The sequence below is a fragment of the Dromiciops gliroides genome, chromosome 5, assembly GCF_019393635.1.
Source record: "Dromiciops gliroides isolate mDroGli1 chromosome 5, mDroGli1.pri, whole genome shotgun sequence".
Lineage (NCBI taxonomy): Eukaryota > Metazoa > Chordata > Mammalia > Microbiotheria > Microbiotheriidae > Dromiciops > Dromiciops gliroides.
The window spans coordinates 88291763-88317694 of NC_057865.1; the positions used below are offsets into that span (position 1 = coordinate 88291763).

General features: G+C 38.9%; 1 protein-coding gene across 7 annotated transcripts in view; it reads right to left on the bottom strand.

Moving 5' to 3' along the window:
• DPP6 (dipeptidyl peptidase like 6) overlaps nucleotides 1-25932 on the bottom strand; it is a 1357728-nt gene that overhangs the window by 90085 nt on the left and 1241711 nt on the right. The window lies entirely within an intron of this gene.

Consider the following 25932-nt stretch of genomic DNA (forward strand, 5'->3'; position numbering starts at 1 on the left):
ATCTTGTAAGATAGGTGCTAATATTATTCCCATTTGACTGAAGAAGTGGGGTAAAATGACTTTGACATGGTCACACCTACTTGTCTGAGGCAAGATTGAATTAAAGTCTTCCTGACTCCAAGTTTATTCACTAAATTCACTCTATTCATTAAGTCACTTAACTGCCCCTAGATAAGGTAAACTAGGTAAGGATTTGCATGGGTCCCTGCCCTCACTATAAAGGTCAACCTTCTATAGATTAGGTTGCTGTCCTACCTTGAGAGGGATTCTGGTATTGGATGGAGAGCTCATGAGAGGTTCCTACCTTCAAAGACACGTTAATACTCAAAATCATTTACACTTCTGGTTCCTTCTACTTGGGTTCTGAATTTGGGGACCTGATTTTTTTTTGCGGGGCAATGAGGGTTAAGTGACTTGCACAGGGTCACACAGGGGACCTACTATTTCTTTGCCAGCATTACCCAGGCTCTCTTTGCCCAAGTCCTTGCCCCAGTGCTCCCCAAGCTTCTAGCTTTGCTTTTGCTGATTCTCTAGACTTTAAACTTGCCTGTCTACATAGGACTCTGTCTACCACTCACTTGATTCATTATGATGTTGGGCATCACTTGGGCAAGATCTTAAGTTCTCTGAGGCCATTTCTTCATTTATATGAAAAGAAGAGAACCTCTAATGTTCTCTGAGTGTCCCTGTCTAGGCTTATTTCCTGGACTTTCATACTTTTCACTACATTAATTATCCTGCCGGATATGAGACAGAGAAGAAGCATGATCTAAGAGAAAATATATTGGACTCGGAGAAAGAAGTTCTGGTTTGAGTCCCAGCTCTCATGCTTCCTAGCTGTGTGACTCTGGACAAGGCACTCAATCTTTCTAGACTTATCTCTAAAATGGTAAGAATACTGCACTGCTAACCTCATAGGGTTTGGAAAAGTACTTTATAAAGTCTTTAGTGCTATACAAACATGCATTATTAGTGTCACTCTATGCCAGATATCTCTGTTCTACCTAGATTCTTAGTCCTGACCCTTGGTCTGGGGACCACATCCCAGCACTTAAAATATGAGAGGGGCTGTGTGTGTGTGTGTGTGTGTGTGTATTCAGGGAAGCATGGTGTGAAAAAGGGTTGAGTAAGGTCATTCCCATTCTAGTTCTATCTCTCCTTGCATTGGTTCTGTGCAACCTCTTTAAACCTCAGTTTCTTTTCTTGGAAAATGAAGACAACAATTCCTGCCCTACCTACCTAACAAAATTGCTATGAGGATAAAATAAGATAATATGAATGAAAACACTCTAAAAAGTTAAAAGTGTCTTTTAAATTTAAGGAATTTGTATTTAAAAGAGGCCCATAAGGGGGCGGAGCCAAGATGGCGGAGAGGAAGCAGCAAGCTGCCTGAGCTCTCCTTCTGTTCCCTCAAAACGAACATTAAATCAAGCCTCTGGACGGATTCTGAAACTACAGAACCTGCAAAGAGACAGAGAGACACAGTCCTCCAACCAGAGATAATTTAGAAGACTTCAGGAAAAGGTCGGTCTGACTCGGGCAAAAGGGAGGCCCAGCGCAGGGCAGCAACCCAGCGCCGAGGGGGTCGGGGCAAATCAGCAGGAGCTGTGGGTCACAGCCGAACAACTGAGGCTCCCGGAACCTGGTTCAAAAATCTGGTGGCCAAGAAGGACAGTGGAAAAACTTACCTGCACCGGCCGAGAGGGCCACGAACAGCGGGATCAGACGCCGGGGTCTGACGCCTGGCTGGCAGAGCACAATCAGACAGGAAGTGCAGGACAGGGGATCTCCACACACCATAAAGGCCTCAGAGTAAAAGCCCGGTCACACAGCACCTATACACCTGCACAAGAAGCCCAAAACAGGGACCCTGGTGCCCCCAGAGCAGACCTCAACTTAAAGAATAAATAAATAAGCTGCAATAATGAGTAAGAAGCAAAAAAGAGCCCTCTCCATTGAGAGCTTCTGTATCAATAGGGAAGAAGCCAACACAAACTCAGATGAGGACAATAGCCTCAAATTGTCTACATCTGAAGCCTCACAAGGGAAGGTGAATTGGTCGCAAGAACAAAAAGCCTTCCTGGAAGAGCTCAAAAAGGATTTTAAAAATCAATTGCAAGAGGTAGAAGAAAAAATGGGGAGAGAAATGAAAGCAACACAAAAAAACTATGAAAAAAGAATCAGCAGCTTAGAAAAGGAAGTTGAAGAAAACAAAGCCTTAAAAAATTCATTTGGCCAAATGGAAAAAAAGCTGCATAATCTCACTGAAGAAAACAATACCTTAAAAAATTCACTTAGCCAAACGGAAAAAAAGGTACATAATCTCACTGAAGAAAACAATACCTTAAAAAATTCACTTAGCCAAATGGAAAAAAAGGTGCATAATCTCACTGAAGAAAACAATGCCTTAAAAATTAAAGTGGGACAGTTGGAAGAAAAGGAATCCATGAGACACCAAGAATCGGTCAAGCAGAATAAAAAAAATGAAAAAATAGAAGAAAATGTGAAATACCTCATTGGAAAGACAACTGATCTGGAAAACAGATCGAGGAGAGACAATTTGAGAATCATTGGACTGCCTGAAAGCCATGACCAGAAAAAGAATCTAGATACCATATTCCAGGAAATTATTAAGGAGAACTGCCCTGATATCATAGAATCAGAGGATAAAATCATCATTGAAAGAATCCATCGATCACCTCCTGAAAGAGACCCCAAAAGGAAAACTCCAAGGAATATTGTAGCCAAATTCCAGAATTATCAGGTGAAGGAGAAAATACTCCAAGCAGCCAGAAAGAAGCAATTTAAATATCATGGAGCCACAGTCAGGATTGCTCAGGACCTGGCAGCTTCAACATTAAAGGACCGCAAGGCTTGGAATATGATATTCCGGAAGGCAAAGGAGATTGGATTGCAGCCGAGAATCTATTACCCAGCAAAAATGTGCATTTTCTTTCAGGGGAAAAGATGGACATTTAATGACATTGGGGACTTTCAATCTTTCCTGGTGAAAAGACCAGAACTGAATAGAAAATTTGATCTCAACATACAAGACTCAAGAGAAGTTTAAAAAGGTAAACAGAGGGGGAAAAAAAAAAAGTTACCCTATTAGGTTAAACTGTTTATATCCCTACACAGGAAGATAATACTCATAACTCGTAAGAACTGTAAATGTATTTGGGCAGAGAGAAGGACTTTATATAGAGGGTATAAATATAAATTGTCTTTGATGTGATGATACAAAAGAATTAAGGAGATAAAAAGGGAGTCTATGGGGAGGAGAGGAAAGGGGAGGTGGAATGGGATGAATTATATCATATGAAGAGGTGGAAAAAAACCTATTATAATAGAGGGAAAGAAAGGAGGGGGGAACATGGTTTCAACCCTATTCTCATTAGATTTGACTCAAAGAGGGAATAACATATACGTTCATTGGGATAAAGAAACTTAACTCACTCTTTAGGGAAACAAAAGGGGAAGGGAAAGGGGGGGACTGAGAAGGGAGGACAAAAGCAAGGGAGAAAAGGGTAAAGAAAAGAGAGGGGGGGTGATAAAAAGGGAGGGCAGATTGGGGGAGGCAGGGGTAAGAAGTAAAATGTCGGTAAGGAGGAATAGGGTGAAAGAAGGGGGGAAAAGTACAAAGGGGGTAAATAGAATGGAGGGGAATAGACAGTCAGTAATAATAACTGTGAATGTGAATGGGATGAACTCTGCTATAAAACGGAAGCGAATTGCAGAGTGGATTAAAAACCAGAACCCTACAATATGCTGTTTACAAGAAACACATTTGAAGCAGAGAGATACACACAGAGTAAAGGTAAAAGGCTGGAGCAGAATATATTATGCCTCAGCTAAAGTAAAAAAGGCAGGGGTAGCAATCCTTATCTCAGACAAAGTGCAGGCAAAAATAGATCTCATTAAAAGAGATAAGGAAGGAAATTACATCTTACTTAAAGGTACTATAGATAATGAAGTAATATCAATATTGAATATGTATGCGCCAAGTGGTATAGCATCCAAGTTCTTAGAGGAGAAGTTAAATGAGTTACAAGAGGAATTAGATAGTAATACTATACTAGTGGGGGATCTGAATCTCCCCCTCTCAGAATTAGATAAATCTAGCCAAAAAATAAATAAGAAAGAAGTGAAAGAGGTGAATAGATTACTAGAAAAGTTAGACATGATAGATGTCTGGAGAAAATTGAATGGGGATAGAAAGGAATATACCTTTTTCTCAGCAGTACATGGCACATTTTCAAAAATTGACCATGTATTAGGGCACAAAAACATCATAGTCAAATGTAGAAAGGCAGAAATAGTAAATGCATCCTTCTCAGATCATGATGCAATAAAAATTACATGTAAGAAAGAGCCAGGGAAAAGTAGAATGAAAATCAATTGGAAACTAAATAATTTCATTCTAAAGAATGAATGGGCCAAACAAGAAATCATAGAAACAATCAATAACTTTATCCAAGAGAATGACAATAATGAGACAACATACCAAAATCTATGGGATGCAGCCAAAGCAGTGCTTAGGGGAAAATTTATAGCTCTAAATGCTTACATGAATAAAAAAGAGAAAGAGGAGATTAATGAATTGGGCATGCAACTTAAAAAGCTAGAAAAAGAACAAATTAGAAATCCCCAATTAGACACTAAATTAGAGATCCTGAAAATTAAAGGAGAAATCAATAAGATTGAAAGCAAAAAAACTATAGAACTAATCAATAAAACTAAGAGCTGGTTTTATGAAAAAAACCAATAAAATAGATAAAATACTGGTTAATTTGATTAAAAAAAAGAAAGAAGAAAACCAAATTACCAGTATCAAAAATGAAAAGGGTGATGTTACCACCAATGAAGTGGAAATTAAAGCAATAATTAGGAAATATTTTGCCCAACTGTATGCCAATAAATTTGACAATCTAAATGAAATGGATGAATATTTACAAAAATACAAACTGCCCAGGTTAACTGAAGAGGAAATAAAATCCTTAAATAAACCCATATCAGAAAAAGAAATTGAACAAGCTATTAATGAACTCCCTAAGAAAAAATCCCCAGGGCCAGATGGGTTTACGGGTGAATTTTACCAAACATTTAAAGAACAATTAATTCCAATATTATACAAATTATTTGGAAAAATAGGTGAAGAAGGAGTTCTACCAAATTCGTTTTATGACACAAATATGGTGGTGATACCAAAACCAGGCAAAGCAAAAACAGAGAAAGAAAATTATAGACCAATCTCCCTAATGAATATTGATGCTAAAATCTTAAATAAGATATTAGCAAGGAGATTACAGCAAGTGATCACCAGGATAATACACTATGACCAGGTGGGATTTATACCAGGAATGCAGGGCTGGTTCAACATTAGGAAAACTATTAACATAATCAACCACATCAATAAGAAAACCAACCAAAATCATATGATTATCTCAATAGATGCAGAGAAAGCTTTTGACAAAGTACAGCACCCATTCCTAATAAAAACACTAGAGAGTTTAGGAATAGGGGGAGCTTTCCTTAGAATAATAAACAGTATCTACCTAAAGCCATCAGCAAGTATTATATGCAATGGAGATAAATTAGAGGCCTTCCCAATAAGATCAGGGGTGAAACAGGGATGTCCATTATCACCCCTAGTATTTAATATTGTCCTAGAAATGTTAGCTTTAGCAATCAGAGAAGAGAAAGGAATTAAAGGAATTAGAATAGGCAAGGAGGAAACAAAACTATCACTCTTTGCAGATGATATGATGGTATACTTAAGGAATCCTCGAGAATCAAGTCAAAAATTACTTGAAACAATTAACAACTTTAGCAAAGTAGCAGGATATAAAATAAATCCACATAAATCATCAGCATTTCTATACATGACCAACAAAGTCCAGCAGCAAGAGATAGAAAGAGAAATTCCATTTAAAGTAACGGTAGGTAATATAAAATACTTGGGAGTCTACTTGCCAAGACAAACCCAGGAACTCTATGAACACAACTACCAAACACTCTTCACACAAATCAAATCAGATCTAAATAATTGGAAAGATATCAATTGCTCATGGATAGGCAGAGCTAATATAGTAAAAATGACAATACTGCCTAAATTAATTTACTTATTCAGTGCCATACCAATCAGGCTACCTAAAAATTATTTTATACAGCTAGAAAAAATAATAACAAAATTCATCTGGAAAAACAAAAAATCAAGAATATCCAGGGAAATAATGAAAAAAAAATTCACAGGAAGGTGGGTTAGCGGTACCAAACCTGGAGCTTTACTATAAAGCGGCAGTCATCAAAACTATCTGGTACTGGCTAAAAAATAGAGTGGTAGATCAATGGAATAGGCTAGGCTCAGGAAATGCAGTAGTAAATGACACTAGTAATGTAGTGTTTGATAAACCCAAAGACTCCAGCTTCTGGGATAGGAACTCAGTATTTGACAAAAACTGCTGGGAAAACTGGAAGATAGTATGGCAGAAATTAGGCTTAAACCAACATCTTACACCTTATACTAAAATAAGGTCAAAATGGATACATGATTTAGACATAAGAGGTGATACCATAGGTAAATTAGGAGAGAAAGGAATAGTGTACCTATCAGATCTTTGGAAAGGAGAACAGTTTTTGACCAAACATGAGATAGAGTATATTATAAAATGCAAAGTGGATGATTTTGATTATATTAAATTAAAAAATTTTTGTACAAACAGAAGCAATGCATCCAAAATTAGAAGGGAGGCAGAAAGCTGGGAAACAATTTTTGAGGCCAGTGCTTCTGATAAAGGCCTCATCTCTAAAATATATAGGGAATTAAATCAAATTTATAAGAATCCAAGTCATTCCCCAATTGAGAAATGGTCAAAGGATATGAACAGGCAGTTTTCTGATGAAGAAACCAAAGCTATCTATTCCCATATGAAAAAATGCTCTAAATCTCTAATGATTAGAGAGATGCAAATTAAAACAACTCTGAGGTACCACCTGACACCTATCAGATTGGCTAAAATGACAAAAAAGGAAGATAATAAATGTTGGAGAGGCTGTGGGAAAATTGGAACACTAATGCATTGTTGGTGGAGCTGTGAGCTGATCCAACCATTCTGGAGAGCAATTTGGAATTATGCCCAAAGGGCGATAAAGCTGTGCATACCCTTTGACCCAGCAATCCCACTTTTAGGTCTTTTGCCCAAAGAAATCATGGAAGGGGGAAAGGGACCCACATGTACAAAAATATTTATAGCTGCTCTTTACGTGGTAGCAAGGAATTGGAAGTTGAGGGGGGTGCCCATCAATTGGGGAATGGCTGGACAAGTTGTGGTATATGAATACAATGGAATACTATTGTGCTGTAAGAAATGATGAGCAGGAAGAGTTCAGAGAAACCTGGAGGGTCTTACGTGAGCTGATGATGAGTGAGATGAGCAGAACCAGAAGAACATTGTACACAGTATCATCAACATTGAGTGTTGACCTACTGTGATGGACTATATTCTTCTCACCAATGCAATGGTACAGAAGAGTTCCAGGGAACTCATGATAGAAGAGGATCTCCAAATCCAAGAAAAAAAAGAAAGAAAGAACTGTGGAGTATAGATGCTGATTGAACCATATTATTTCTTTTGTTTTGGGTGCTGTTGTTTTTTTTTTTCTATTTTGAGGTTTTGCATCACTGCTCTGATTCTTTCTCTTGTAACAGGATTAATGCAGAAATAGGATTAATGTTATTATGTGTATATATATGTGTGTGTATATATATATCTATATGTATAGATATAACCTATATCAGATTACCTGCTGTCTAGGGGAGGGGGGAGGGAGGGGAGGGAGGGAGGGAGAAAAATCTGAAATTGTAAAGCATGTATAAACAAAAGTTGAGAACTATCTTTACATGTAACGGAAAAAATAAACTATCTCATAATGTAAAAAAAAAAAAAAAAAAAAAAAAAAAAAAAAAAAAGAGGCCCATAAGTATTTTACTCATGATTTGCTTATGTTACGCCTATTTGGATTTTAGGAATCTGCTGAGCTGATTTCCCTGGAACTGCCACCCCATAAGAGAATCTCCCTTCTTCAAAATCTGCAAATTATCCAAATTTGACTCACCACTTAAAACATTTTCCTAATAAATATGCAGAAGGCATAACTGTAATGTTTAAATGCCCATTCCCTTAAGCACAGGACAGAAGCTGTAATCATTTTAAAAGCTGGGGCAGCTGGTAGAGAAGGTAAATGGCACAGCTGTCCTCAGGGCAAGTGCTGAAACTTAGGGATTGTTAACATCTATAAAACCCACTCAAAAATAATGAGGTAACCAAGGCTAAGTATGTGGCCCTCTAGTCTTTGAAATGCAGGATGGATATCAAACTATTCATAGAATGCTTTTTATAGCTGCAAAGAATTGTCAGCAAACTAAATGCTCATCAATTGGAGAAGGCCTGAAGAAACTGTAATATCATTATGCCATGAGAAATAATGAATAGGAATAATAAAGAGAATCATGGGAGTATTTATAGGAACAGATGCAAAGTGAAGTAAGTAGAACCAGGAAAATACTATACCCAATGACTCCATTAATGTAAACGGAAAAGCAATGACAACAAAATTTAAACTGAATGCTGTGCAATTATAACAATCAGAAGTGGGGGGCTATGGTTATGGAAGACCATATACACTGTCAGGCTAAGCTGATGTGGTGATTGGTGATATAAAAACAAAAAGATTCCAAGGTGGATGCCTCTTTACCTACAGGCTAAATCTTATGGAACCATCTATGAAACCTTCCCAGATCAACCCAATCTTCCAGTGATCTCTCCTTCCATGAAATTGTTGTAGCATTTCTTGGTTATGTTGCTCAAGAAGGCAGTATGGTGTAATGGAAAGGATACCAAGTTGGGAATCAGGGAGTTCTAGTCAAGATTCTGCCACTAACTAGCTTTGTGATTTGAGCCCCAGTTTTCCTCATCTACAAAATGCAAAGGTTGGACTAGGTGATTTATGAGATTTCTTCCTCCCTACGACTATTATTTATGTGGCGCTTTTCACGATGGAGCCACGACCTTGCTTCCCCTCTATATCGACCCTATGACACAGATCCCGAATCATCCATGTTCTTTTATTCTTGTCCATGTGGTTTTAGAAATCCACCACAACAGGTCCTCCCAACATGCTATGGACCTTTCCCTAGCTCTCTAACATCAGTAGATACCAATGAAGCACATGCACTGTCCATCACATTTCCTTCACTCTCTTTACCGAACATTCTTTCCCAGTCATATGTAAGTCTGATAATCTTTTACACTATCCCTCTTCCACAATTCTTGCTAGGGAAAGTGCCCAGTCACACCCTTCATGTGACCTTCAAGTGTCCCACGACTTTAATTCTTTGGAGACTCTGGTATTCTATGATTCACAGTCATACATTGTTACTAGGAGGATGTTATTAAAAAGGTTGACCTTTGTTTCAGTGGGAAGCTTGGTGCCTTTAAAAGAATTGTGTTAATTCCTAAACCCATACAATCTGCTCTTCTGTTCAATTCTGGCCTTGGCTCATTTTCCATTTTCCAAAGTGTCAATTTCCATTCTCTCTCTCTCTCTCTCCATATATATACACACACACTTATATATGTGTGTGTATGCATATATATATATACACATATATAATATATAATTTGTATTATATACAAATCTATACATAAGTACACAATGCAAGTTTATGTGTGTACATATATGCATGTATATATACACATATATAATACATATAATTTATATTATACACACATTCATACATAAGCACACAATGCAAGTTTGCGTGTGTGTGTGCGTGCGTGTGTGTGTGTGTGTGTGTGTGTGTGTGTGTGTGTGTGTGTGTATGTGATGGGACCAGTCATGTGGGCTGTCCATTCTACTGCATATCATAGTCTGGACAATGGGCATTCTGCATTCACTTGTTCTTTCTTGTATGGATAGTTATGCTAAATTCTTTTGGGTCATAATGAATATTGTTTAGGAGGTTCTGTCCAGTTCTAGGGCTAGATGTAATCAGCACAATGTCATATACAAAAAGAGGTGTCTGGAGGACTTCATCTGTAAGGAATCTTTTCATTTGGATTCTGTACTCTCATCACATACCGACTTGTATGAGTATCATAGCATAAATTTAGAGGTGGGAGGGACCTGAGAGAGTATGTGGCCAAATTCTCTCATTGCTTTGTATTTATTTGTTTGCATGGTATCTCCCTCATAAGACTGTAAGTTCCAGGGGCAGCTAGGTGGTACAGTGGATAGAGCATTGGCCCTGGAGTCAGGAGGACCCGAGTTCAAATCTGATCTCAGACACTTAACACTTACTAGCTGTGTGACCCTGGGTAAGTCACTTAACCCCAATTGCCTCACAAAAAACCAAAACAAAACAAAAGACTGTAAGCTCTTGCAGAGTAGGGACTATCTTTTGGCTCTCTTTTGTATCCCCAACATGTAGCACTTTGCCAGGCACAAAATAGGTGCTTAATGAACACTTATTGATTTTAAAGATTAGGATCCAGAAGTTTAGAGAGGTTGTTACTTGCCCAAGATCATACAAGTAATAAGTGGCAGAATTGAGGAAACTGAGGCAGACAAGTGAACTTGTAAAATTGCAAAACAAGGGTGTTGAACTGGGTGGTGTTGCAGAGGTGTTAGAGCTGGGTTTCTGAAGAGGCACTCCTTGCTCCAGCAATCTTTCCACTGTATCCCATTCATTTTTCATGTATTTATGTGATTTTTCTCCATAAGATGGAAAGTCCATTGTTAAAATGGGGATTGGGGCAGTCTGTTGTAAGGTGTCAATAAGTACATGTCCATTACATGGCCAGAGACATTAGAAGGAATGTAGTGTAATGTAAAAGACATTGCAGAGCAGCTAGGTGGTGCAGTGGATAAAGCTCAGGAGGACCTGAGTTCAAAGCTGGCCTCAGACACTTGATACTTACTAGCTGTGTGACCCTGGGCAAGTCACTTAACCCTCATTGCCCCGCAAAAAAAAAAAAGAAAAAAGAAAAGGTATTGTACTAGATGTCAAGAGACCTCATCTCATGTCCCAGCTATAACATTTAGACTTAAAAGGTACCTTCAATATCACCCAGTTTAACCCCCTCATTTTATAATGAAGTGAACACCAGACTTATAGAAAGATAAAATAGGGTTCAAATCCTGCCCCAAATACATACTAGCTGTGCGACCCTAGACAAGTCATTTAACTTCTGTCTGCCTCAGTTTCCTCAATTGTAAAATGGGGATAATAATAGTACCTACCTAATAGAATTATGAAGATGAAATGAGTAACATGTAAAGGGCTTTGTAAACTTTAAAGAGCTACAGAAATGCTATTGTTGTTTATACTATTATTATTATATTACAATTGAGGTACAGAAAAGTGAATTGACTTGCTTCAAAGTCACACTGGTCACAAGTTGCAGAGCCAAGATTTAAATTGGAGAAAACAAGTCCTGTCTAGCCTCAAATCTGTGAAGCCAATCTCCTGGACTCAAAACCAGTACTCTTCCCACAATATCATGTTTCTTCTCATTATTAGAAATGTAACCATGGGCAACCTAACCTCTTAACCTCTCTGATCCTCAATTTCCTTATCTGTAAAACAGGGCTCCCAAGACTTGTACTTCTTACTTAAATAGGGATGCTGTGAGAACTACAAAGGGCTTTATAAAAGTTAGAAGTGATTAATAAACCCAACAAAAAAAAATGTACACAATTATCTGAGGGAAATGGATGAAATATTATTTCCTCTGACAGGGATTTTCAGTTAAAAAAGGGAAATTTATTAGGAAAAGTCCTTTTTAAAAATTGTATTTCTAGTGTTCTTTGAAGTGGCAATGAGAGATCCAAGAATAAATTCAAGCCTTTTACTGCTTCTACTGCTTCCCCAACTATGCTCCCTGCCCCCAAATTCACCATCAAAAAAGAAACAAAAATCTCAGAAATGTTGGCAATTGGTTAATGTCTTAAAGGAACATGGGGAGGGTTGGGAGCAAACCTTTTATACCTAATTTAATAAAAGTTGGGTTTTTTTTTTTGTTCTTTTGTTTTATTTCAGATGTTGAGTGTAGTAGCAGCCTGGTGGGTCTGGGTCCAGTTAGGGATGCTCTGGCCCTGAGGGGGACACTATGATCATGGAGGAATGTGGTTGATCACCTTGTTATGGTCAGTTCTTCTCCCAGCCATATCTCTATGGCCGTCTGATTAAACCTCCCCAGGATTGAAGTTACTCTTCTTTTCCCAGCCATACCTGTATGTGCTATCTGATTAAGGAACATGCCATAAACCTGTACCTCCCAGGGAGCTGAAGTCTAGGCTTCTTCCCCTGGCCATGCCTCTGTGTGCCAAATAATAAAACCTTTTACTAAAATTTTGATTGGATCTTTTGGGTGAGTAATTCTTTGAAAGAGGAATGTTTTCAAGAACCCATCTAGTGGTAACATTGAGGAACCTACTTCTAGCTTCTTATAGTGACATAAAATTCTTTTAAAATTCTCCTCTGCCTTCCTTTTTTTTTTTTTTAAAGTTCTCTTACCCACCATTTCCTCCTCCATTTTTGTCTTCTCTGTGAGCAATTAAGGGCAATTTCAACACAATTAATGATGCATAACACTACAATGAAATATTTCATAACACATAAATGAGTTATCTGTTTAGAGAAAGTAGAATTATAATTGGAACATTCACAAAAATGACAATTTTAATTAATCTCCGCCTGCTTTAATAACTGTGTCGTTACCGTGTGACAGGGCAGATGTTCTTTCTTTAACACAGAGCCTACTTCTCACATACTATTTTTATCTGAATGTACAGCTCCTGGGATGGGTTGGGTTTGGACAAAGAAGTCCTGGAAACTCACCCTGGATTAGAAAGCCATCTACTGACAAAAGGCTCAGCCTCCCCCCCCAAATTCTCCAACCTTTTCCCTCCCCAACCCCAGAATCTTAAAGGGCCTGTCATTTCCCCTGATGCAGGGGAGGACTCTGCCAGGCAAGAAAGAAAGAGCACATTGGCTGGAATTAAAGGTTCAGGATAGGAGACTTTTTTTAGGAGGACAGACAAGTGAGCTGCAGAAATGAAGTCCACAATAATTATAATAGAAATGGGACCCAGAGATTAAGCCTCAGGCTGGCTTTGGTGCATCAAAAACTAATTTAAACTTCAGAAGCCTCCAGAGAAAAAGTTCCCAAAGGTCACAGTTTGCCTCTGGGTGCTCATTACTGCCTCTCACTCCTGGGCACACAAACAGTTTCATAATCCCTGGGCTAGAGGAAATGAGCCTGCCCCCCATTGATAAGTAAGCTATAGAGCTCAGGGGGGCTGGCTTCTCCAAAGTATGGGAACTAATCCATACAAAGCCAAGGCCACTACAAGATCAGCTTTGCTAATACATGTGGGATGGTCTACTACATGGGTTCTTAACCTTTTTTTGGTGTGTGTCCCGCATCTCTTTGGCAGTCTGCTGAAGTCTACTGATTTCTCAGAATGTTTGCTGTTTACATTCTTGATTGAAGAAAATGCTAAATTTCATTTAGAGGTTACTGAGAATAAAGATGCGATTCCCTCACCCCGCCCCCCCCCATCAAAGTTAATGGATTCACAGAAATCTGTGGATCCCTTGAATCCCCACTCCAGAGAAAAGGGAGATACAGGAGATCTGAGCTGGAGTTCCAACCTTGTTTCTAAGTAGGTGTGTGATCTTAGACAAAGCATTTTACCTCAGTTTTCCTCATGTGTAAAATCAAGTGATTGGATTAGATGAATTTTTTTAGGTCTCTCTTACCTCTAATTACATTAAACATTTTATGTTTATTGATGGGCTGGTGTGGGGGAAAATGAAACAAAATACTCCTTCTTGGCAGGGATCATACATTTTAGGCAGAAGTGATGAATAAAAAAGCTACAGAGACAAATATACACAGAGCAATTTGAGGAAAGAGCAATTTGATGTCTTTACATAGATGCCACCACAGTTTTTGCTAGAGCCAGTGAGTATTACCACTGAGCAAACCTCCTTATTTCAGAATTGTGGGATCTCATAGGTACTATGGAGAATGAAGCCCATCCATGGCTTTTCAGACTGGGCAATTCTTGTCCATATCCTATAATGAACCCTTCATGCAAGATCTACCTAGTGGTATTTATTTTGCTTGACTCTAATTACTTTCTACAAAAGTAAAGCTTTTATTTTTATTTTTTATTTTTTTGGGAGGATAGTTGGTGGATGATAATATTAATGCAAAAAAGAAAAGGATACTCCTGATAAGCCTTGAAACAAATGTCAAACGCCAGTCATAAATAGGGTGCGGCCACCATTACTTTGCCCCAGAGCAATGACATTTAACATAATTACCTTCAAAGACAAAGCAATTTAAACTTTGTACAGTTACATTTTGATGGTAATTGCGCTCCTATTTGTTCATCATACTCTCTAAGACCCAGAGCTAGAAGGGACCTCAGAGGCTACTAAGTCTAATTCCCTAGTTTTACAGATGAGGAAACCCGAAGCTCAGAGAAGTTAGATAACTTGTCCAAAGTCAAACAGCTAGTAAGTACCTGAGGAAGGATTTTAACCTAAGTCTTCTTGACACTAAATCCATTATTTTAAACACTCTGCCACATTCTTCAGCATCACAGAAACAACTGAGATCTGCATTTAGTTAGCAAGACAATGGTTTAAAATGGGAAGCTTCCAGATGGTGGACTTCCTTTTCTACACAGCCGAACCCCAGATGAACTCTGTAGACCATCCGCCTCTGCTTATTCCTCCTTTTCTACAACAACAGCCTTGAGGTTTATCCTGTGGGGTGTCTCACTTATACAGGACGAGTATTCAGTTGAGAAGAAGAAACCCCAGAACACTGCCATGATTGCCTGCCTCAACTCGAACCTCATGGTTTTGGTTCTCTCCTAACAGTTTTGGACCATGATCACTGATACTGAACTCTTTGTCCCAGTGTGATACCCTATCCCTCATCACTGACTGGATTCTTGCTTCCATAGGGATTTCAGTGCTGTTCCTTCCTGATGTGAAGGTATCTGGCAAATCCTTCTCTAACAAACTCTCGGTCCTCAATGTCCTTGCCCTTCCTACACCTCACCTCCTCCCTGGTATTCCTGGTCAGCCATTCACTCCATCTACTGGACTTCAGACCTAGATCATTCTAGGTCTGCCATTGCTGAGTGGGAGAAAGACAACCGCTTCTCTTGAATGATCACCTATTTGGAAGCAGATACTAGACTAGATATTTAATGAGCAACTTTCAGCTGTAAAATTTATGTCAGATTCTAGGCTGATGACAAAGTAACTAGCTGATATGGGAAAAGTTCATTCTATTATTACTTTTCATTACCCTGTGTTCCTGACATTAAAAACAAAACAAAACAAAACAACTTAGCCACCTGTTTTTACTATTTATTCCCACTGAATTAACCAGAGGAAGAATTTGCCTTCAGATAACCTGAAGTGGACATTTTCATTCTTTGTTTTCTTTCTCAATAGCGCCCCCCCCCCCCCAGGCCTGGCTTTTCTACTATGTTCTGAAGTTCAGCCCTCACATCTTTTTCTCACTGTGCTCGCTTCCCGTCAAAACTTATTTCTTAGATTCTTTATGCCTATTAAGTTGTGAATGACTGATAATAGCTTAAAAGTTATTATTATTTTTTTTTGGCGGGGCAATGGGGGTTAAGTGACTTGCCCAGGGTCACACAGCTAGTAAGTGTCATGTGTCTGAGGCCGGATTTGAACCCAGGTACTCCTGAATCCAGGGCCGGTGCTTTATCCACTGCGCCTCCTTAAAGCCCCCTTAAAAGTTATTCTAAACTGGGTGCTTCTTATTTCAATAGTTCTCAGCTTCTCAAATTAAGGGGATTAAATTTTAAGATGAGGCGGCTAGGTTGCACAGTGGATAGAGCACTGGGCTTGGAATCAGAAAGACTCATCTTCCTGAGTTCAAATCTGGGCTTAGGCACTTACTAGCTGTGTGAACCTGGGCAAGTCACTTCACCCTGTTTGCCTCAGTTCCTCATCTGTAAAATGAGCTGGAGAAGGAAATGGCAAAGCATTCCAGTATCTTTGCCCAAAACAGCCCAAATGGGTCATGAAAAATCAGAAATGACTGAAAAATGACTGAACAACCCCCCAAGACTCCTTAAAAGATATTTTAGGTATCCAATGGGTAGGGAAATATTTGGGGAGAAAGGGAACTTTGGGGGAGCCTTTCCTATACTTTGTAATATATACCTGTCGAAAATTACTATGGTGATATACTGCTTTGTGTCATACAAATGTCACTTCTCCAGTAATATTATTTTAAGCTACATTTCATTAAAAACATAAGACCAAGAAACAGGATCATCCCAAGTCAAGGCATAAAGACAAAAACATTATAACATCATAACAAATTCTCATGGGTTTATTATTCCTTTAAGGCAGGTCACCATGTGGAAAGCAATTGTTTACTTGTTTAGGGTTCTAATAAACCTCCCTCTTTAACAATCTGGTCATTTAGATTTCTAGGTATTGATTCTAAATCACAGGGAAAGAACATGGGGATGGGGGAAGGTAAAGTTGAGAAGAGGAAGGTGCTTCATCTTCATTGCTTGACATTGCCAAGATAAGGGTCATTTTTGTTTTATAAAATAATCTTTAATTGAAAATTATCAACAAAGGGAATACTAATGACCCAGCCTCCCAGTGAGGCCCAGTGAAGGCCAGGAATTCCACAAACACTGCCTCTCCGAGAGTGGGACCAAATTTGAGACATCTGGGGCAACCTCAGGAGAAAGATTTGCTCTCATGAATAGGAGATAGGATGCTCAAGCATACTCCATTGCAAAAAGTAGGCCTATCATGCCATTGCTTCATGGACTCCCTCAAATCTGGCACATTTTTCTTAGTGGGCTTGGGATGAGAGAAAGCAGTTTCTTATTGTAAAAGCCCTTGTCAGAGAAATTTGACTTCTACAGTCTGGAAAGAGGAAAGCTGAGAGGGGAGATGATTGAAATGTATCAAATCATGAGGAGGATGGAGAGAATAAATACAGACTTGTTCAAGAAATCTTAGGATACAAGAACTAATGGGTCCACCCCCTTTGAAGCTCAAAAAAAGATCAGTTTAGGACAAAGTTGAAGAAAAGCTTATTTTCATAGAGAATCATAAAGATGATGGAACTGGCCACCAAAATGGTTGCACATATATGAGTGTCCTCCTTGGAAGACAGAGCCACACTTGTGGGGAAGGAAAGAGGGAATAAGCATTTCTATAGTGCCTACTACCTGCCAGGCACTGTGATAAGTGCTTTACAAGTATCATCTCATTGGGGCTCTTTTCACCTTGATTGACAACAAGATTACAATCTTGTTGATGGTCTTAGGAAGCTGCTTTGACTGAAAAATTCATCACCCTGCAGCTGATCTGGCAATGATGAACATCTCTAGTCCTAGAGGATAAGATTGGCCCTTAGATGATAAACATACAGTTCATTCTCAAGGTTGAAAAGCTTCAACACTAAAAGCCTGGGAACAGACTGTGGAATCTCCTAGTCACATTCTGCTGGAACATTCCTAAAGTTTGAGGACATTAGGGAAGGCCATTACAATGGTCTCCCACAAAGCATCTCTGTACCATTGTTAGAAATGGGCTACTCGGCTGACTCAGAATGGGATGGCATTTCTTGTACTTATGTTTATGGTCTGTACACTATAGTTTGGACAGTTGTTGATCAGTTACCCAGTTGTCCTCCAGGCAAAATCACGAAGGCAATATCTTTACAAAGGTTCAAATGTGTTTGGGCATGTGTGCTGTCTTTCCAGCTCAATGGTGAACCCTTTGAGTAGAGATGATGTCTTCTATTTGTTTAATTTCATATCACAGAGGTTAGGAAAGCTCTAAGGAGTGTCAACTCACTCAACACTGATTATAATATTGATGCATGGTGGCTACCCATTGGGAATGTGATTAATTGATATTACTTTGATGAATGAGTGATCTCAGATATGGTTATTCCCTCCGAAGGTTTCAATTACAATTTATGTGACCATCTTATTATTGATGATTCTTACATGTGTCCCATATCCCATAAATTGTCCACAGGATGTCCACTCAATGTGCTGATGGGGAGTTGAGGAGGGCAGAAAGCTTCATCTGGCTCTCGTTGCAGAAATGTGAATAGAAAATGTAAGATCTGTCAATCATTCCTTGTTCTCTCCATATCACCAACCCACTTGCTTTTTTGATCCTAAATCTCCCTGATGAAGCTACATTTATCTTCAATAGGGCATACCTTTTGGGTTGTTATTCTAGTAGCAGGGTTAAATTAGGACTGCAGTGTATCCATCTAGGCTTTGGTGTGCAATCTGTGGCCTAAGATTACTCATACCAAGTTCAACTGGTATATTTAGGTATTAAACTTAGGACCTTGAGACTCATTAACATCATGCACTAACCTTCTTTATTAAACCATCTAATGGTAATAATACAAGATACTCTTTGATTTTCATTGATAACCCTATTGAGGTACCAAAGGTATTCTTATTTCTACTTTATATAGAAAAAGCTAGCCTCAGAGAAGTTAAACAGAATCATAGATTTTGAGTTAGAAAGGATTGTAGAGGCCATCAGGCCTCATCTTACAGATGAACAAACTGAGGTTCAGAGATGTTAGATGACTTGTCCAAGGTCATACAGATAGGAAAGGACTAAGAAGGATTGGAAACCAGGTCTCTCCTGACTCCAGGTTCAGTAAGTAATCTCTCCTTTAGACTATTCTTACCACTCCCACAATTAGAAACTTCATAAGTTAGAATGTGAATCCAGATCTCTATTGACTCTACGTCCAATCCTTTTCTCACTACACCATCCCTTTGCAGAGCAGAAGAAGCAAATGGAGGATGAGGTCAGGATTATCAATTCTGGAAGATGGCTTGTGATAAGACACAAAGAATATTCCATATTTTTCTCCATTCCTCAGCTTTGCTTAGTGGAATAGTGCCTATAAAGTGCTGGACTTGAAGTCCGAAAGATATGAGTTCAAATTCTGCCTCAGACACTTACTGGTTTTATGTTCTTGGGCAAGTCATTTAACTTAGCCTCAGTTTCTTCATGTGTAAAATTGATAATCATAGCACTTTCCTCAAAGTGTTATGTAGAGGCTCGAATGAAAGTAATAACTCTATAGCGCTTTCTAAACCTTAAAGGTCTATTCAAATAATAATGATAATTATATTAATAATAATTTAAAAGTTGCTGCATCCCTATCTCAACTTTTCAGCCCAGCACTTCATTCTAAACTGTCTTCAATCATTTTCTAATTGTTTCACAGGCTGTATAGTCTTATCCTAACTTGTAACTTTTTTTTTAAGGGAAGTGTTTTAGTTTATTTTCTTGCAGTTGTTCCTCTTCCCCATCCCCTCCCGTATCTCCCCCACCTCACCTTCCCCCAATCCCAGAACAATGCTGGGCAAAGAGTACGTGCTTAATAAATACTTATTGGCTTGACTGGGGTAGGTTAATGAATTTGATTGTGGCCACAAAGTTCTAAGCCCTTTACTCTTGGTTGGAAAGGCTCAACTATGAAAGTTCCACCTAGTCCTTCAGCAACCTAAGGAGGCGAGTGTACAAAGGGCCCCTAAATGGATTAGGAGGTGTTGTAGTGCCCTCTTGTGTCCAGTGTATCACCAGGATTAAATGTGCCCTGGCTGGGGAGGATGAAATTTCCAAGGAAGACAATTAGTAAATAGCTTTGCTTTTTTTTTTTTTCCCCTCTCTAGGACGTGGCAATGGTAGCTTTTACACCCATTGACTTTAGTCTGATCATTTTTACTGGGCCATAAAGAAGTTCAAAAAGTATTCTAAGTATAAAACCAGGTTCCCTTACACAGTAAAAAGGTAATCTGCATTTCTTGGCATCTTCTACAGAATAGTGAGAGAGAGCAACAGAGGCCAGCTGCCTGTGGCAACTCAGCCTCACAGCTCAGCATGATGGGAAAGTCTCCCAACTTCTTTGTGATTTCTATATAGCCACTGTAACAATGGTTACCACCACGCGGAATAATGCGCTTCTGGTACAAACTATTCATCGAACTCTCCCTGCCGCAACTTGTCATCATTTGGGGGGCATTTATTTCCTCTTTCTAGCCCACCCCGTGTCCTTATTATTACTTAGAAACCAGAACAAGACCACATGGGCTTCTACTTTCTCAATGAAAATGATATTCTACTTTGTTGAATCTACTAGAGAGTCATGCCAATCAGTCAACTAGCATTGATTATGCCCCTGCTATGGGCCAGGCATGGTATTAAGGGCAGTGGATACCATGAAAGTCAAAGCAGTTAAAGCTGCCATCAAGAAGCATTAATTTCTTAAAATCAGAGACTATTGGGGATGGAAGACACTGTAGCATACAGCACCAGAAGGAGCCTTAGAGATCAAATCCAACCTTCTTTTTTTAAAATTTTAATTAAAAATTTTTTTTGTGGGGCAATGAGGGTTAAGTGACTTGCTCAGGGTCACACAGCTAGTAAGTGTCAAGTGTCTGAGGCTGGATTTTCTTTATCCACTGCGCCACCTAGCTGCCCCCCTCTTCATTTTTCAAATGAAGAAATGGAAGCCCAGGAATGTCAAGTGATTTTCCTGATGTCAGATGTCTAGTAAGTGGCTAAGTCAGGATCTGAACCCTTATTCACTAATGCCAAAGTCCAGTACTGTTTTCATTATAGGATTCTACTTTCTGGCAATCTTTAATTCTGGACTCTTTTCTCAACCCTTTTATTTGACAAAGGAAAGAATTTTCATGAGACTTCTGAGAGGGAGAAAATATTCTCAACTGTAGTAGGCAATTTATAATACAATCTAAGTTTCTGTAATCTGTTTAATAGAAATGGGATTCACTATCCTCTGTCTGATCTAGTAAATGAGGAATAAGTGGGTTTCTGATGGATGCCATATGGCTACAATTAATACAAAAAGAATGATAATTCCGGTCAATGATGAATCTATTATTAGATTTTTTCATAGTTTACAATATAACTGAGTAGATAATAACTAAATATCAAAATTCAGTAAAAGCATAGTCTATAATGGCCCACACTGTCAATTCAGCCTTATCCCTTACTATCTACTACTCTCAATATAAATCCTTCAGCCAGGGTGGGTGTCTCTAGTGTTCTAACTCTAAGCTTTTTACTCATGTTATTCTCCCTCTCTGGAAACTCACTTCCCCAGTCACACCATTCATCCATACTTCTGGGAACAGCTCAAGACTCATGCAGGATGCCTTTCCTGTCTACTCTAGTGCATAGAACTCTTACAACAATGAATCAATTATCATTTAATTGCTTGTCTCTTTTCCCTAAACAATCTGTAAACTCCAGGAGGTCAGGAACTAGGAGTTTTCTTTCGTACTTCCTTAAACATAGCAGGCATTCAAGAAATACTGTTGAATAGATGGATAAATAATGATTTTTTTCCTAGGCCTATCCTAACTGCAAACATATCCAGATGGATAGGCAAAGGATGGTTGTTAATCATAGGGCAGCCTGGCATAGAATAAACAGAAGTCAAGGAGGTCACTCTTTGTAAGTCATTGGTGAAACTATGCCAGGTATATCAAAGTTGCTCATTCCACATGGTAGTTAGAGGTGACCATTAGATAACAGAGCCTTTGAAAGAAAAAGTTAGCTGCATTCCCAATGAGATACACCATAGGGATATCTTCCTTAATCTTGTACATCGTTAAAAATCTTTGAATTGCTTTTGAAGTATAAGGCAGCATTGACTGATTGTCTGAGTGCTGAATCATGCATCCCTGCTTTTTATCTAAGTCCTTTTGCTTCTTCAATGGGGTGTTGGGAAGCTTTTTCTGGCAAAGCTTTTTGAAAATGCTTCAAGAGCTTGCCATAGAAATCGTCTTGGTAACACCCAGAGAGAAGAAAAGCAGGAGCACTGCTTGATACTACATTATTTTAAAAAAAGAAAAAAAATCTTTGCAGATTTGTGGAAGTACAGTGATAGCATGTGTGATGAAATGTCAATATTTCTTCTATTGGCTATTGAATGTTTAGGAGAAGATTGTTCAGTGCTGGTTTTGTTTTCTATGATGTGTGTGTGTGTGTGTGTGTGTGTGTGTGTGTGTGTGTTTTGGGAGGGAGCTTTTAGGAAAAAAACAAACTTCCAAATTTGGTCTTGTGTTATGGACATTTTGCACATATGACACTCATAGGTAAACTGTGGCCTTTTGACACTTACTATGCCCTACAAACCTCTAAACTTTGATAGTTTCAACTTGTGTTAAAAAGTAAGGGTGAGTGCAATACCAAAGATTGGCTTGGAAACTAGAAATTACAGTTGGGTTCAATAAAATTAACTTCATAAAAGCAAGATGTGCAAGACACGATTAAACAAGAATTTATCTGAAAAAAAGCTAGGGGATGGGTTTAGCAGATTGCACACTCAGTATGGACCAACAGCATAACATGCTAGCCAAAAAAGCTAAGATGATCTTGGGCTACATTAAGATGGGCAGAGCCTTCAGGAATTAGTGGATTATGGGCTTTACATACTCTGCCCTGATTCAGACTGCATCTGGGGTATTACATGCAGTTCCAGCTGCCAAAAATTTAAGAAGATATTGATTAATTAGAAAGCATTTGGATGAAGCCAGCCAGAATATTGAAGGGCCTTGAGTCGGCATGGTGAGAGTATCAGCTGGAGAAATTCAGAAAGTTTAGCCTGAAGAAGCAAAGACTCCGGGAGGACGTGATAGGTGTCTTCAAATGTTTGAAGGGCTGTCATGTAGGAGAGGGATTGGAAACATTCTATTTGATGTTGTAGGTAGGTAATTTTAGATTGAAGCTCCGAAAAGCTTTCTAAAAATGAGATCTGTTCCAAAACTGAATAGATTCCTTCTTCTTAGAGGTCTTCAAGGAGAACCTGAAGGAATCCTTTTCAGATATGCTACAATGGCCATTCCTTTTTTGGTCACAGGTTACACTAGCAGAAGGCCATTGTGGTCCCTTCTAAATAGAAAATGTGATGATTCCATCAATTTTCTAGATCAAGATAGACCTCTTTGAGACATGGAGCTTTTCCATACCAACCCAGTCATGAGGTGAAAACAGATATACATGATTAGGGATGTGCTCCCTGAAGAAGGACATATCCTAGGCTAGGTGTTAAAGGCAGTGCTAAAAAAACACTGAATGATACAGTTTAATGTGGCTTCCAGGAAAATACAAGACAATGAAGGATTAGCCAGGGGGTGGGAGATGAAGTGAAAGACAGTATGAAGTACAACAGGGGTTTGGCCAGGGGACAGTTAAAGCAAGTTTGCAAGACACCGGGATGCCTCTTGCTTTTTATCTGGGGCAGCAGCATCGTTCACATATTCAAGAGCAGAATACCCTAATGGAAAAAGATTGGTCCTAGCCATCTGACTTTCTGTGTAATATTAAATAACTCATTCCCTTTCTCAGTCCATTTCTCCATTTGTAACATGAAAGTGATAATATTTGCTCTTAACTCATTCATAGGGATGTTGCAAAGAGATCATTTATGAAAGCATCCCTTATTCACTTATTCACCCTCTATTCATATCTCAAGGCCAGCTCAAGCTGGCCTTGCAGGACAATGGGGGTTAAGTGACTTGCCCAGGGTCACACAGCTAGTAAGTGTCAAGTGTTTGAGGCCGGATTTGAACTTAGGTCCTCCTGAATCCAGGGCCAGTGCTTTATCTACTGTGCCACCTAGCTGCCCCCTCAAGCTGCATTTCTTCCATGAAACTGTACCTGAAGCATCAACCTCTCCTTAGTGCAGAAATTCTCAACATTTTTGGTCTCGGGACCTCTTTACACTCTTAAAAATTGAGGACCTCCTAAATAGATTTTGTTTATATGGGTTATATCTATTGACATTTATTATACTAGGTATATAAATGTCTAGGTATTATTATGAAAAGGCATTTGACTTTATAGACCCCCTGAAAGATTCTTGGGGATCCCCAGGAATCCCTGGACCACACCTGGAGAAGCACTTTCCTGGCTGACTGAGAGAGATAGCCTTGGATTAAGAAAGACAAATTCAGGTCCAACCTCTGGCTGTGTGACCATGGGCAAGTCATTAATTTCTTAATGCCCAGACAACTCTCTATGACTCTCCAATGAATAGAAGGTGTAGAAAAGTTACCGTTCTTCTTTGATGGAGGGAGAGTCTTCACTGGGAATTGACTACACTGAGGAAAATTACATGCCTAGACTCCCCAAAAGTATAAGGCATTGTGTGAAGGGATGGAGATAAAAAGAAAAATAGGTCAATGTCTGATATTCAAATAATGTAAATAGGTTTTCCAGTTTTGCTAGCAGGTAGAAATGATGTGAATTTATAACTCAACCACTGCTATCATTAATCGTTTCAGACTTCCATGGCAAGTTTCGCGTTGAAGTTATCTGAATAATTATTGACTCATGTTTAATGAGTTTATGCTTTTAGACCACTTGAAATTTGAAAAATCCATTGTCTCACTGAGCCTTATAAAAATCCTACACAATAGATTCTATGGGTATTAGTTGAAAATTGAGGTTCAGAATGATGATGAAGTGACTTGCTCATGGTCACATAACTAATAAGTATTAGTGGCAGGATTCTGTACTCAAGTCTAGCAGACCACCTCCTATGTGATGTTGCCTCTGGAGAATGAAGAGGAAGAATGCTGCTCCCCTACTCAAAAACCTTCGCTGGGCTCCTATTACCTACAAATTAAAGTCCAAACTATTTCTCCCCATCCAAAGCTCTAAGCATTTTCCTGTGATCCCAGTTTTCCAGCCTTATCTCAAAGTGCTTCCCTTCACATACTTGATGATCCCACCAAACTGGACAGACTGGTTTCCTGCCGACAAACCCCTCCTTTGTCTGGAATATCCTTCACTACTACCTTCACCTACTAAATTCCTTTAAAGCCCAACCCAAATGCCACCAGATCCCTTCCTCCTCAGCCCTCACATATTAATTAATTAATGCTTAGCACATATTAATTAATGTTTAGCATGCATTACTGTAATCATCTGTGTGTGAGTCATATTGCCCTACAAAAGGGTATAACAGCTTCACAAGGGCAGGGGCCAGGACACCTTATCAAAACTGTGCACTCCTTTTCCCTGGTACTCTGCACATAATAGGTTCTACTGCATTGAATAGATACGTATTTGGACAAGAGAGAATAAAGTATGTCATTCTTATGGATAGAAACAGATGGCAAACATTTTTGAATAGCAGATCTTTGAAGCTATGTAGTGTCATATAATGTCATTTTCATTCCAGATGCATATATCGATTCTTAAAGTGTACATGCAAATCACTGACACATCTAGTATTCAGAACACTCTACTAACACGTATCTTCTGGAAATTTACTAATGATAGCTCCCATTTAAACACTACTTTATATTTACTGAGAAATTTACATCTATGTTCTCAGTGGATCTTTACATCTCATAATGGCTACCATTTATACAACACTTTAAGATTTCCACAGCACTTGACAAATATCTCACTTTTTTCATGATAACTCTGAGATGCAGGTGCTATTTTTATCTCCATTTTACAGATGAGGAAAATGAAGCGGGCAGCAGTTAAGTGACTTATCCAAGGTCATAAGGCTAGTGAATATTTGAGGTCAAATTTGCATTTTGGTCCTCCTGACTCCAGGTCTAGGGCTTTATCTGTTGTGCCACCTCGCCATCCATCTACTATATGAGGTAAAATAGAGCAAGTAGCACCATATTCCTTATACAGAAAAAGGAACTGAAGCTCCATGAAGCAGAATGACCTATCTAAGAGCACACAAATCAATAGTAGAAGAGCTGGGACTTGAACCTAGCCCTTCTGTCTTTTTATAC